Source organism: Phyllostomus discolor, chromosome 10 (assembly GCF_004126475.2).
Source record: "Phyllostomus discolor isolate MPI-MPIP mPhyDis1 chromosome 10, mPhyDis1.pri.v3, whole genome shotgun sequence".
NCBI classification, from domain to species: domain Eukaryota; kingdom Metazoa; phylum Chordata; class Mammalia; order Chiroptera; family Phyllostomidae; genus Phyllostomus; species Phyllostomus discolor.
In genome coordinates this window covers 77739879-77753533 of record NC_040912.2, presented here as the reverse complement: position 1 = coordinate 77753533, position 13655 = coordinate 77739879, and the positions used below count along the sequence as shown (strand labels likewise).

The window sequence follows — 13655 nt, the reverse complement described above, 5'->3', positions numbered from 1 at the left end:
AAGCACCGTATATTGAAATTGTAATTACATTATACAAAAAAAAATGTATTATTTAAATAAATAAAAGGCAAGCTAGCCAAAATCCAAACGCTAACAGAAAACTATTTTCCAAAAGCAGATCTGAAAAAGAACCAAATTAGAATTCTAGAATTAATGATAAATAGAGTTAAAAACTCAGTGGATGGGTTTAACAGCAGTGTTGACAATCTGAACAGAGAATCAGTAAAGTAGAAGATAACTCCATGGAAAAAAAGGGGTAGAGATAGGAAAATTTACAGAAAAAGAAATGGAAGGACTTTAGGCTTCTGCTTAGCATATAGAAAGTCACAAAAAGCATCATTCCCATGCTTACAACTGAAAATCACCAGAGAACCTGAAAATTGACTATTTTTGTTGAGCTTATCAAAGAGTTGAGACCATGGGGCACTGGAGGCTGGGGAGGCAGGGAGAGCCTGGTAAAAGGGCACAAACTTTTAGTTATAAGATGAATAAAATCGGAAGATCTAATGCATAACATGATGACTAAGTTGATAATACTGTGCTGTATAACCAAAAATTTGCCAAGAAAGCAGAACTTAAATATTCTCACACATACACAAGAAAAGGTAATTATATGAGGTGATGGATGTTAATTAGCTCCAATGTGGGAATCCTTCCACAATGCACATGAATATCAAATTGTCACATTATGCATTTTATATGTATTACAATTTTATTTGTCAGTTACACCTCAACAAACTAAAAAAGTATTTTTAATTAAAATAATCTTAAAGAAAAATAAGTACACTACAATGAGAACACTACAAATCAGAGTTTCTAGAAACTACACCAGAGAAACTTTTCTAGTCTTAAATGCATATAAGAGGAGGGGATGGAAAACTTTATACAACCACAAAACTGAGAACCCAAATAAAATGAACCATTTTTCTAGCAAAACTTACAAAAACTAACCCAAGAAAAATAGGATATACACTGTTAAAGCAATTAAATCACTGGTAAAAACTCATAAGTGCCCCCTCAGGTGGGTGCCCACCTGAGTGCCCACTCAGGTGGGGCATGGGGGAATTCCTGGACTAGACTGTTTTATAAGCATATCTACTGCACCAAACGCTCCTCATGCCTGTCAGAATGGCTGTCAACAGTAAATCAACCAACAAGTGCTGGCAAGGACGTGGAGAAAAGGGAACCCTATTGCACTATTTGTGGGAATGCAGACTGGAGCAGCCACGGTGGAAAGCAGTATGGAGTTAGCTCAAAAAAATTAAAAATAGACCTGCCTTATGACCCAGTGATTCCATTTCTGAAAATTTATCCAAAGAAACCCAAAACACTAATTCAAAAGTATATAAGCACCCCTGTGTTCACTGCAGCATTACTGGCAATAGCCAAGACATGAAAGCAGCCCAAGTGTTCCTCAGTAAATGAGTGGATAAAATGACTATGGGACATTTGCACAATAGAATACTACTCAGCCATAAAAAAAGAAGAAAATTTTACCCTTTGTGGAAGCACGGATGGACCCAGACAGCATTATGCTAAGTGAAATAAGCCAAAGAAAGACAAATGCCACATAATTTCACTCATATGTGGAATTTAATAAACAAACGGAACTAATAAGCAAACTAAAGCCAGACTCATAGATAGAGAGCAGGCTGACAGCTTGTGGGAGGGGCGCGGGGGGCCTGGAGGGATCAAGCAAAAAAGAAAAAGGACTCAGGGATATGGACAATAGTCTGGTGATTGTGGTGGGAGGAGGTGGGAGGGAGGTGGAAGAGGGTATAAAGGGGATAAATGGTAATGGAGAAAATAAATATTAAAAAAGAAAGAAACGTTTCCAATTTTACTGAAATAGTTCAAAGAGGAAAAAAAATAAAACGCATCAACTTATGAGGCTTCCAAAATTTTGATTCCAAAATCAAATGAGAATAATGTAAGGAGACACTTAGGGCTAAACTCATTCATGAAAAACAGATATAAAAATGTTAAATAAAATTTTGACAAACTGAGTCAATTAATGTTTAAAATCATAATATATTACCACCATGTAAGATTTATCTCAAAAAGATGAGGAAACCTCAATGTTGGAATATCTGACCCAACATTATAAAATCACATTAAGAAAAGAAGTAAGAAAAACGACATAATCAACTTAATAGAGATTTTAAAAATCTATTTGATAAAAAGCATTCAGGGCTTTAAAAATGCTAAAGAACGTGTATAAAGGACACATGGACAAAGTGAAAGGGTGGTAGGATTGAGGGGGGAGGTGGGGATGGCTCAAGAGGGGAAAAGGGAGACAATTGTACTTGAACAACAATAAAAAAAGAGAGAGAGAAAAAGATAAAAATATAATAAAATGTTATCAAACCAAAACCAAAAGACATCTTCTTAATAGCTCTCAGAAACTTTATCAAACATTGTACATATGGTGAAATAGAAGCATTTCTTTTTAAAATTGGGAACAAGGTAAGAACACCACTTTCTTTATCTCTATTGAGTATTTTACTAGAAGAATAAAACTGTAATTATTCACAAATAATGACTTCCATATATAAGTCCCAAGACTCTTTTAAAATAATTAAAATTAATAAGAGAATTCAGCAAAGATGTGGGATATAAATTATTACAGAAAAATAAATCATAACCTTATACATCAACATCAAACAATTAGAACATTTAATTTTAAAAGTACAATTTAAAATAGAAAATAAAACTACAAGGTATTTAAAAATAAATCTAACAAGAGCTGTGCTAGCACAGCTAGATTTATAAACCTAAAAAATTGATCTTTATAAACCTAAAAAATTGAAAAGTATTCAATGTTAAAGGACAGGAAGACTAAATACCATAAAGATACTGATTCTCCCCTCAAAAAAGTATAATTTAGTGAAATTCCAAACAAAAGTGCATAAAAATTTTTTCATAGAAATTAATTCCTTTAACTTTTCAATTTTTAGGTCATCTTTAATGGCATTAAGTAGTGTTTTATAATTTATTTATAAAGATCTAGCATAGCTCTTATTAGATTTATTCTGTGTCTATTTGTCTGTTGGTTTGTCTTATCATCTGTTGGAGTTCCTTATATATTATAGATACAATAGATACATCAATAGATAAAGATTCATTAAAGAATATACCAAATTGGACTTCTGGCCAAAATGGAGGTGTAGGTAGACACACTGTGCCTCCTCACACAACCAAAAGAAGGACAGCAACAAATTTCAAAATAAAAAACAGCCCTGGCTGGCGTAGCTCAGTGGATTGAGCAAACACTCCCATCCCGAAAACAGGCTGACGGGACTCAGCAGACACGGGTCCATGGGGACTCCAGATCTCAGCGCCTCCTTCCCCGTTGGGCGGAGCCTATTCTGTGATTGGATCTTGGTTCCACCTCCTGGAACGTTCTCAGTAGGCTCTGACCCAATCCTCCGAGAGAACTCCCTTCCCCCTTACCCTTCTTGGCCAGAGCTGATGTGGGCACCAGAAAACACGTCTTCTTGTGGACCAAGCATCTGTCTCAGTACATTTCCCGGGGGGCCCAGGGGTTGCCTTAAGATTCAAACACCCTGGCTGGTGTAGCTCAGTGGATTGAGCGCGGGCTGCGAACCAAAGTGTCCCAGGTTCGATTCCCAGTCAGGGTACATGCCTGGGTTGCAGGCCATGACCCCCAGCAACCGCACATTGATGTTTCTCTCTCTCTCTCTTTCTCCCTCCCTTCCCTCTCTAAAAATAAATAAATAAAATCTTTAAAAAATAATAATAATAATGAAAATAAAAAATAAACAGAACTGACAGAAAATTAAACTGTATGGAAGTCCAACAACCAAGAAGTTAAAGAAGAAACATTCATCCAGACTGGTAGGAGGAGCAGAGATGAGCAGCCATGTGGAGAGGACTCACAGCAAGATGGTGGCTGGTAGAACAGGTGGTCCCACATTTGTATGAGGATAAACAGGGAGGAACAACTGGGGAGTAAGACAGACCTCAAAAGCCAGGTTTCCAGTATGGGGAAATAAAGCCTCAAAACCTCTGACTGTAAAAACCTGTGGGGGTTGAGGCAGTGGGAGAAACTCCCAGTCTCATAGGAGAGTTCGTTGGAGAGACCCAAAGGGTCCTAGAATGTACACAAACCCACCCACCTGGGGATCAGCACCAGAAGGGTCTGACTTGCTTGTGGGTAGGGGAGAGCGACTGAAAGCCCACAGAGAGCAGAACAAACGCCACTGTTCCCTCTCAGACCCCTCCGCCACATACAGCATCACGATGCAGCGAAGTGGGTTGCCCTGCCCTGGTGAATATCAAAGGCTCCACCCTTTACTACCTAACAGGCACTCAGAGACAAAAAAAATGACCCAAATGAAAGAACAGATCAAAGCTCCAGAAAAAATACAACTAAGTGACAAAGAGATAGCAACCTATCAGATGCACAGTTCAAAACACTGGTAATCAGGATGCTCACAAAATTGGTTGAATATGGTCACAAAATAGAGGAAAAAGTGAAGGCTATGAAAAGTGAAATAAAGGAAAATGTACAGGGAACCAACAGCAATGGGAAGGAAACCAGGACTCAAATCAACAGTTTGCACCAGAGGAAAGAAATAAACATTCAACCAAAACAGAATGAAGAAACAAGAATTCAAAAAAATAAGAAGAGGCTTAGGAACATCCAGGACAACTTTAAACATTCCTACATCTGAATCATAGGGGTGTCAGAAAGAGAAGAGGAAGACCAAGAAATTGAAAACTTATTTGAACAAATAATGAAGAACTTCCCCAATCTGGCAAAGGAAATAGACTTTCAGGAAGTCCAGGAAGCTCATAGAGTCCCAAAGAAGTTGGACCCAAGGAGGAACACACCAAGGCACATCACAATTACATTAACCAAGATTAAACATAAGGAACCTTAAAAGCACAAGTGAAAAGAAGACAGTTACTTACAAAGGAGTTCCCATTAGACTATCAGCTGATTTCTCAAAAAAAACTTTTCAAGCAAAAAGGGGCTGGGAAGAAGTATTTGAAGTCATGAAAGGCAAGGCCCTACATCCAAGAGTACTCTATCCAGCAAAGCTATCATTTATAATAGAAGGGCAGATACAGTACTTCCCAGATAAGGCCAAGTTCAAGGAGTTCATCATCACCAAGCCCTTATTGTATGAAACATTAAAGGGACTAACCTAAGAAAAAGAAGATCAAAAATATAAACAGTAAAATGACAACAAACTCACAACTATCAACAACTGAACCTAAAAAAAATAAAATAAATGAAAACAAAACAAACTAAGCAAACAACTAGAACAGGAACAGAATCATGGAAATGGAGATCACCTGAAGGGTTATCAGTGGGGAAGGGGAGGCGGGAGTGGGGGAAAAGGTACAGGGAATGAGTAGCATAAATGGTAGGTAGAAAATAGGGGGAGGTTAAGAATAGTATAGGAAATGTAGAAACCAAAGAACTTATATGTATGACCTATGGACATGAACTAAGGGTGGGGGGAATGCAGGTGGGAGAGGGTGTGCAGGACGAAGGGGAATAAAGGAGGGGAAATGGGACAACTATAATTGCATAATCAATAAAGTATATTTTTAAATAGTTGTGGTTTTCTAAGTATTTTATTTATTTATTTGTAGAGAGAGGGGGAGAGGAAGGAGAAAGAGAGAGAGAGAAACATCAATGTGTGGTTGCTTCTCAAGTGGCCTTCAATGGGGACCTGGCCCACAACCCAGGCATGGGCCTTGACTAGGAATTGAACAACAGCTCTTTGGTTCTTAGGCCCGTGCTCAATCCACTGAGCTACACCAGCCAGGGCAATAAAATACATTTTTAAAAAGGAATATACCAAATGCTTGAAAAACTTATTTTTCATTTTTCTTATTTTTTATTTTACTTTTTTTATTTTAGAGAGATGGGGAGGGAGAAAGGGAGAGAAACGGTGATCAGCTGCCTTCTGTCAACCTGCAACACAGGCATGTGCTGTGACTGGGAATTGAACTGGCAACCTTTTGGTTTGCAGTATGACACCCAACCAACTGAGTCACACTGGCCAGGGCTAAAAGTCCATTTTTTTAAACACTCAACAACACTAGAAGACAAAAAATACAAATTCAAACCACAATATAATTCTATGTCATACCCACTAAATTGGCAAAAATTGTGACATTATGGGATGCCGGCAATGACGTGGCATCACAGGAAGTCTCTTCAGTGTTTGGAAAATCACTCTGCTGTGCAGCTGGACCATACCTAGCAGTGCTGACAAGGCATCTAACCCATAGCCCAGCAATTCCACTCTGAATTATGTCCTGTAAGCCCTCTACATACAAGCAAGGAGCTTATAAAAATGATATTGCAGTATTGTTTATAATAAGGAAAATTTGGGAATACCCTAGATGTCCATCAAAGAAATGGATAATTGTGGCAAATCAATTCACTGGAATACTATACCATTAAAGATGATTAAGCTAAAGCTAAATGCGCCTCTGACAAATCTTCAAAACATAATTTTGAGTGAAAAAAAGGCAGGCTATAGGAGAGTGAGCACAATTTGATAGCATGATACCATTTATATAGCTTTAAAATATGCAATACATTATTTAAAGACGCATACATATATTTATAGTGGAAGTATAAGTATGAAGACGATAAACACCAAAATGAGGATAATGGTTCCTTGAAGGAAGTGAGTGGAGAAAGGCAAACGTGCCCTAAGGGGTGGAGGGTGTACACAGGGAGCTTTATAATTTTTTTCTTATGCTGGGTAGTAGACACAGTGTGTTTTGTACTTACTCTCTGTATCTTTCAGTATGACTGAAATATTTTTTTAGCTTTGCTTCTCTTTAACTTTTCATTTTGAAATAAAAATGTAAAGAAACAGGAATTTGCAGACATGGTCCAGAGTGGTCCTCTCTATCGGACACTCAGTTCCCCACAGTGGATACATGTCGAGTAACTACAGGGCAATATCAAATTCAGGACACGGACGTTGGTGCTCATGTGTGACAATTCCATCAGTTCTGCATGTGTAAATGCATGGACCACCACTGCAATCAAGATGCAGAACTATTTCATAGCCCTGGCTGGTGGGACTCAGTGGATTGAGTGCCAGCCTGTGAAGCAAAGGGTAACTGGTTCAATTCCCAGTCAGGGCACATGCCTGGGTTGCAGGCCAGGTCCCCATTAGGGGGTGCTCAAGAGACAACCACACATTGATGTTACTCTCTCTCTTCCTTCCTCCCTTCCCCTCCCTAAAAATAAATAAATAAAATCATTTTTTTTTAAAAAGAACTATTTCATGGTCATTACCAAGGCTTTTAGAAGGCAGTTTCTCATTTGCCATGGACATGACCACAAAACATTTTCCCACTAGTTTTTTTCTTGCTATATTGCTAGCATTCAGCCTATTGGGAACATTAAAAAAAAAAAAAAAAAGAAAGAGCTATTTCATAGTTACAAACATCCCCCTCACACTATCCCTGTAGAATCACACATCCCTCCCCCTCTAATCACCACCATCCTTAATCCCTGGCAACCACTAATTTGTTCTCCTACTCTACCCTTTGTCACATTTAAAAGTTATACAAGTATATGTGACACTTTTATCTTTATTATATTTTTCCCGTTGCCATTTAGTCCCCTTATTTTGCTCTTCCCCCAGCAATCACCACACTGTTGTCCATGTCCACGAGTCCTTTTCCTCTTTGCTCAACCCCTCCACCACCTCCCCACACCCCACTAGCTGTCATTTGTTCTCCCATCTATGAGTCTGTCTCTATTTTGCTTGTTAGTTCAGTTTGTTCATTCGATTCCACATGTGTGTGAAATCATATGGTATTTGTCTTTCTCTGACTGGCTTATTTCACTTAGCATTATGTTCCCCAGGTCTATCCATACTGTTGCAAAGGGTAAAATTTTCTTCTTTCTTATGGTCGAGTAGTATTCCATTGTGTAAGTGTCCCATAGTTGTTACTCATCTACTGATGCACACCTGGGCTGTTCCCATCTCATGGTGATTGGTAACTAATGCTGCAATGAACACAGGGGTGCCTATGCTCTTTCAAATTAGTGTTTGGGGTTTCTTTGGATATATTCCCAGAAGTGGAATCACTAGGTCAAAAAGCAGGTCCATTTTTAATGTCTTGAGGTATCTCCATACTACTTCCCACAATGGCTGCACCAGTCTGCATTTCCACCAACAATGCAAAAGAGTCCCCCTTTCTCCACATCCTTGCCAGCACTTGTTTTTTGATTTATTGATGATAGCCATTCTGACAGGTGTGAGATGGTATCTCATTGTGGTTTTTATTTGCATTTCTCTCATGATTAGTGATATTGAGCCTCTTTTCACATGTTTATTAGCCATCTGTATGTCCTCCTTGGAGAAGTGTCTATTCAGGTCCTTTGCCCATTTTTTAATTGGGTTGTTTGTTTTTTTGGTGTTGAGTTTTGTAAGTACTTTATAAATTTTGTATATTAACCCCTTATCAGATGTATCAGTGAATATGTTTTCCCATCCTGTGGGTTTTCTTTTTATTTTGTTGACCATTTCCTTTGCTGTACAATGAGCTAAAGATAGTTTATTCAATAAGTGGCATTGGGAAAATTGGCCACATAGGTGCAGAAAAATGAAACTAGACCACCTTCTTACACCACACACTAGAATAAATCCGAAATGATCAAAGACTCAAATGCTAGACCAGAAACCATAAAAATCCTAGAAGAAACCAAAGGCAGCAAAATCTCAGACATTGCTTGTAGAAATTTTTTATTGGATCTATCTCCTAGGCAAAAGATACAAAAGAAAAAATAAACAAAAGGGACTCCATCAAACTATGTGACCTTTTGAGACTGGCTTTTTTCACTCAGAATAATACCCTTAAGATTCACCCAAGTTGTGTGTATGAGTAGTTTTTTCATTTCTGACTAGTCTGTGGTGTATCTGTACCTCTGTGCACTTAACCATTAGGCTGTTTTAGTTCATTTTGGTGGTTTCCAGTTTAGGACAATTACAAACGAAGCTGCTATGAGCAATCAGTAGAGAGTTTACGTGAACAGAAGTTTGCCATTCCTTTGAGATAAAGGTCTAGTGGTATAATTGCTAGGCTATATGGTATGTGTGTATATTTTTAAGAAATTTCCAAATTATATCCCAGAGCAGCTGTACCACTTTCCTTTCCCATCAGCAATGTGTAAGAGACCCGGCTTCCCCACATCCTAACAAGTATTGGGTATTGTAATTATTTTATACTTTAGCTGTTTCAATGGGTGTGTGGTGACCACTCATTACGATCTTAATTGCATTTCCCTGAGAATGAGTGATGCTGAACATTTTTTCATGAGTTTACTTGCCATCTCTATATCCTCTTTGGTGAAATGTCGCTCCATGTCTTGTACCCATTTTCTAATTAGATAGTTTGGTTTGAGAGCTCTTTATATAGTCTAAGTACAAGTTCTTTGTCAGCCATACAGCTTGCAAATATTTCCTTCCAGTCTGTAGAATATCTTTCCAGTTCTCTTAACAGAGTCTTACACAGAGAAAAAGATTTTAATTTTGATGAAGTTCAATCAATCAATTTTTTTAATTTATTTTTTTAAGATTTTATTCATTTATTTTTAGAGAGGGAAGGGAGGGAGAAAGAGAGAAAGAGAGAGAAACATCAATGTGTAGTTGCTGGGGGCCGTGGCCTGCAACCCAGGCATGTGCCCTGACTGAGAATCGAACCTGCGACACTTTGGTTCGCAGTAGTCAATCAATTTTTTTTACATGTAGTGCTTTTGGTGTCATGTGTAAGAACTCTTTGAAAAGTCCTATATTTTCTTCTAAACACTTTATAGTTTTATCTTTTATGTTTCAATCTATATTTCAGTTAACTGGTGTATAAGGTTAAATCAAGGTTCTTTTTTTGCCTATGGATATCCACATACCCCAGCATCATAAGTTGAAAAAAACTATACTTTCTTCATTTAATTATTTTTGTAACCTTGCCCAAATCAGGTGGCCATATTTGTGTGAGACTATTTCTGGAGTCTCTGTTTTATTCCATTGATCTATGGGTCTATCCCTCTACCACATTGCCTTGCTATATAGTAAGTCTATAGCTAAATAATTAAGTTTCAATATATGTAAGACTGCTTCAATATTTAAAAATCCATCAGTGTAATCTATATATTAACAGACTGAAGAAGAATCATATGATCATATAAGTTGATTCAAAGAAAACATTTGACAAATTCAACACCTGTTTATGATTTAAAACTTTCAGATAACTAGAAATAGGAGGGCATTTCCTCATATTGATAAAGGACATTGACTAAAAAATATAACTAACATCATATTTAATAGTGAAAGATTGAATGCTTCTCCTTTAAGATCAGGAACTAAACAAGTCTGTCCACTCCCACTATGTTATTCAAATAATGATGGAAGTTTTAGTCAGTGCACTAAGGCAAGAAAAGGAAATAAGAAGACATACAGACCAGAAAGGAAGACATTAAAATCTCCATATTTGCAGACAACATGGTCATCTAGGCAGAAATTACAGAATCTACAAGAAAAATACAACTCCTAAAACTAATAAGTGAGTTCAGCAAGGGCAGAGAATACAAGATCAACATATGACAATCAATTGTATTTCTATATGCTAGCGATGAACACATGGAAACAAAAATTATAATGCCATTTCCAAACACTCAAGAACAAATAGATATAAATCCCTTTTAAAATATACAGAGCTTGCCTTGGCTGGTGTGGCTCAGTAGACTGAGTGCCAGCCTGCGAACTAAAGGGTCACTGGTTTGAGTCCCAGTCAGGGCAGATGCCTGGGTTTTGGGCCAAGTCCCCAGTAGGGAGCACTCAAGAGGCAACCAAACATTGATGTTTCTCTCCCTCTCTGTCTCCCACCCTTCCCCTCTGTCTAAAAATAAATGAATAAAATCTTTTTTAAAATGTACAGAACTTAAAGCTGAAAACTACAAAACACTAGTGAAAGAAATCAAATAAGATTAATTAAATGGAAAGACATACGGTGTTCATGGATTGGAAGACTCAACATAGCAAAGGTGTCAGTTCTCCCTAAATTGTTAGGCAGGTTTAATACAGTTCCTAGCAAAATTCCAGCAAGACTTTTTATCAATGTTTTATTTAAAAAAAAAACTTTAGATCAGCATTGGCCAGGTGGCTAAGTGGGTTGGAGCATCATCCCATACATCAGAAGGCTGCAGGTCCAATTCCCAGTTCAGGGCACATACCTAGGTTGCAGGCTTGATGTCAGGTGCCTACGGGAGGCAGTCAGTTGATGTTTCTCTGTCACATCAATGTCTCTCTCTCTCTCTCTCCTTCCTCTCTCTCTTAAACCAATAAACATCCTCAAGTGAGGAATAAAAATTTGTTTTCTTAGATCAGCTAGTTTTCACGGAGTTCAGCTGGATGAGTAAACATCTGTGTGCATGTGTGTACATGGATGTGTATGTGCATGTAGGATTAGGCATCAATTCAATTCACTGAAACACAGCCTGGTGCTGTGCTTGGCTACTCATGGGCAAAGTGGTGAAAATCTTCCTCTTCCCAGTTAAGTTCAGTTTATATGAAATACAAAATACAACCACGCATGAAACAAAGAAAGATGCGGATGTGTTGCATCTTGTGTTCAGAACGCTTTGACTGGGCCTCTTCTCCCTTCACCAGCATCTGAGGCCAGCACGGGAGATATTTCTCTCCCTCTCAGCTTCCTCTCAATGCAAAGCTGAGCACAGAGGAGGGCCCCCATAAATTCCAGAATTAACTCTTGATCTAGTTACTTGACTGCACCATTTTCCTCTTGGCTTCTGCCAAACTAAGACAGACCCATTATCTACTTGGGTCATTTTAGATCCACATAGCACTCTTCCCAGCATCCTGCCTGGCCAGGAATGCCATTTGTTCTTTTATCTTCCTCAAACAGTTGTTCTCTGCCTCTCCACTCCCACTGGCGCACAGGTGTCCTGGTCTCATTACGGAACACTCATTAATATTCACCATGGGTACCCTCGTGGGTGTCCTCTCTACCCACAGAGGTGTCTAGACTTCCATGAATATTGGCACTGAGAAAAGCAGATTAAAAATCAGTGCAGAGTCCACAGGGAGGGCACAGAGCTCTGAGGTGGGGCCCAGAGCGATGGGGCTGAGGGGGACATCTGGAGCGCTTTGACAAATGCCACTCACAAATCAGTTTGACAGAAGATCCTGTGAGAAAGTCAAACTCCATTAAACAGCAGCTCTAGGTGGAGCTTGGGGATTGGGTTGGTTGATAATCCAAATATAACTCAGCAGACTTCACTGCTCACACTTCAATCCAAAGGTCTTGCTATTGCGTATTTAGAACCCTAGTAGGACCCCGCTGAGTTTCACAACTCTGTTCAATTCAGGGCAACTTGCAATGCGCTACCATTGTGTACATGGTACACTCATGGCCACACGCTGGCTCCTGGCTGCACTGCCAAGGGTGGACAGGATGAACTGTAGTTAATAAATCAATGAGTATTTCCCACCTGAGCACCCTCTGGGTGCCAGCTGTCATACTAAGCACACAGGAAGGTAAATTGTCAACCAAGATGTGGGGATCTTACAGTCTAAAGCAAAGAAGAGTCATCACATGAGGAGTCATCACAAGAGTCATCAACCGAGTACTCTTCAATTATGTACTGCTGTCCACGTTTGTGGGTAAGGTAAAAGATGAATGATCAGAATAAATGGAAAGGTCAAGAAAAACTTCGTGGCCAGGACAAGATTCTTCCGGGTCTTGCAGGATGGCTGGTGATTGGGTAGAAGAAGAGAGCAGAAGGTGTTGGAAACAGAAGGAACTCACGAGCTCCACAGAGAAGAAGAGTCCAACTCCCTACTGTGCCCACAGCCACAGTGGGTCACTCTTCTACCGTGAGTGGGAAGCACATGGAAATGACAGCCACTGCCACTGACCCCGAGGGATCCCTACCTTGCCCGTTCTCCCTGGAACTTAAGGGGACAAGCCACTGACACTTCAGAAAAGCACAGCTTAGCCCTGGCTGGTGTGGCTCAGTGGACTGAGTGTCGGCCTGCAAACCAAAGGTTCGCTGGCTCGGTTCCCAGTCAGGGCACAGGCCTGGGTTGCAGGCCAGGTCCCCAGTAGGGGACATGTGAGAAGGGGAACACCATACATTGATGTTTCTCTCCCTGTCTTTCTCCATCCCTCTCTCTAAAAATAAATAAATAAAACCTTTTTTTAAAAAAGCACAGCTTAGCGAGAGAAACATGGACTTGGCAGAAAGACTCACACAAGGTCACTGCTTAGGTGACCTCAGGGAAGCTGCTTTTCCTCTCTAGGTCCCAGTTTCCTTGTGTTCCAAATGGGACTAATGATGGTCCCAGATTTGTAGGATCGCTGTGAAGAATAAAGAAAATAATGCAAGCACATGGCCCAGAACCTAATGCTGACTTCACAGACAGTAAGTCTTGTTTTATACAGTCAGTATTCGTGGGGCTTACCCACAAAGTCACCAACACGTGACCCCCTCCTGCATGCTTCTGCTCCCATCCAGGATCCTGCTGCTTCTCTCCGAAGAATCAGATGGATCTGCCAGTGAGGAGTCTTGCCTCCATTTGCCCAAAACTGCTTAGTCCCACGCTTACTTCCAAAGGAGATCTTCA

General features: G+C 39.4%; 1 non-coding gene across 1 annotated transcript; it reads left to right on the top strand.

Moving 5' to 3' along the window:
• Positions 1 to 7290: 7290 nt before the first annotated feature.
• On the top strand, positions 7291 to 7410 carry LOC114508262. Its single transcript, XR_003685509.1, has one exon. It is a non-coding gene; the product is annotated as a small nucleolar RNA SNORA32 (small nucleolar RNA).
• Positions 7411 to 13655: the final 6245 nt, after the last annotated feature.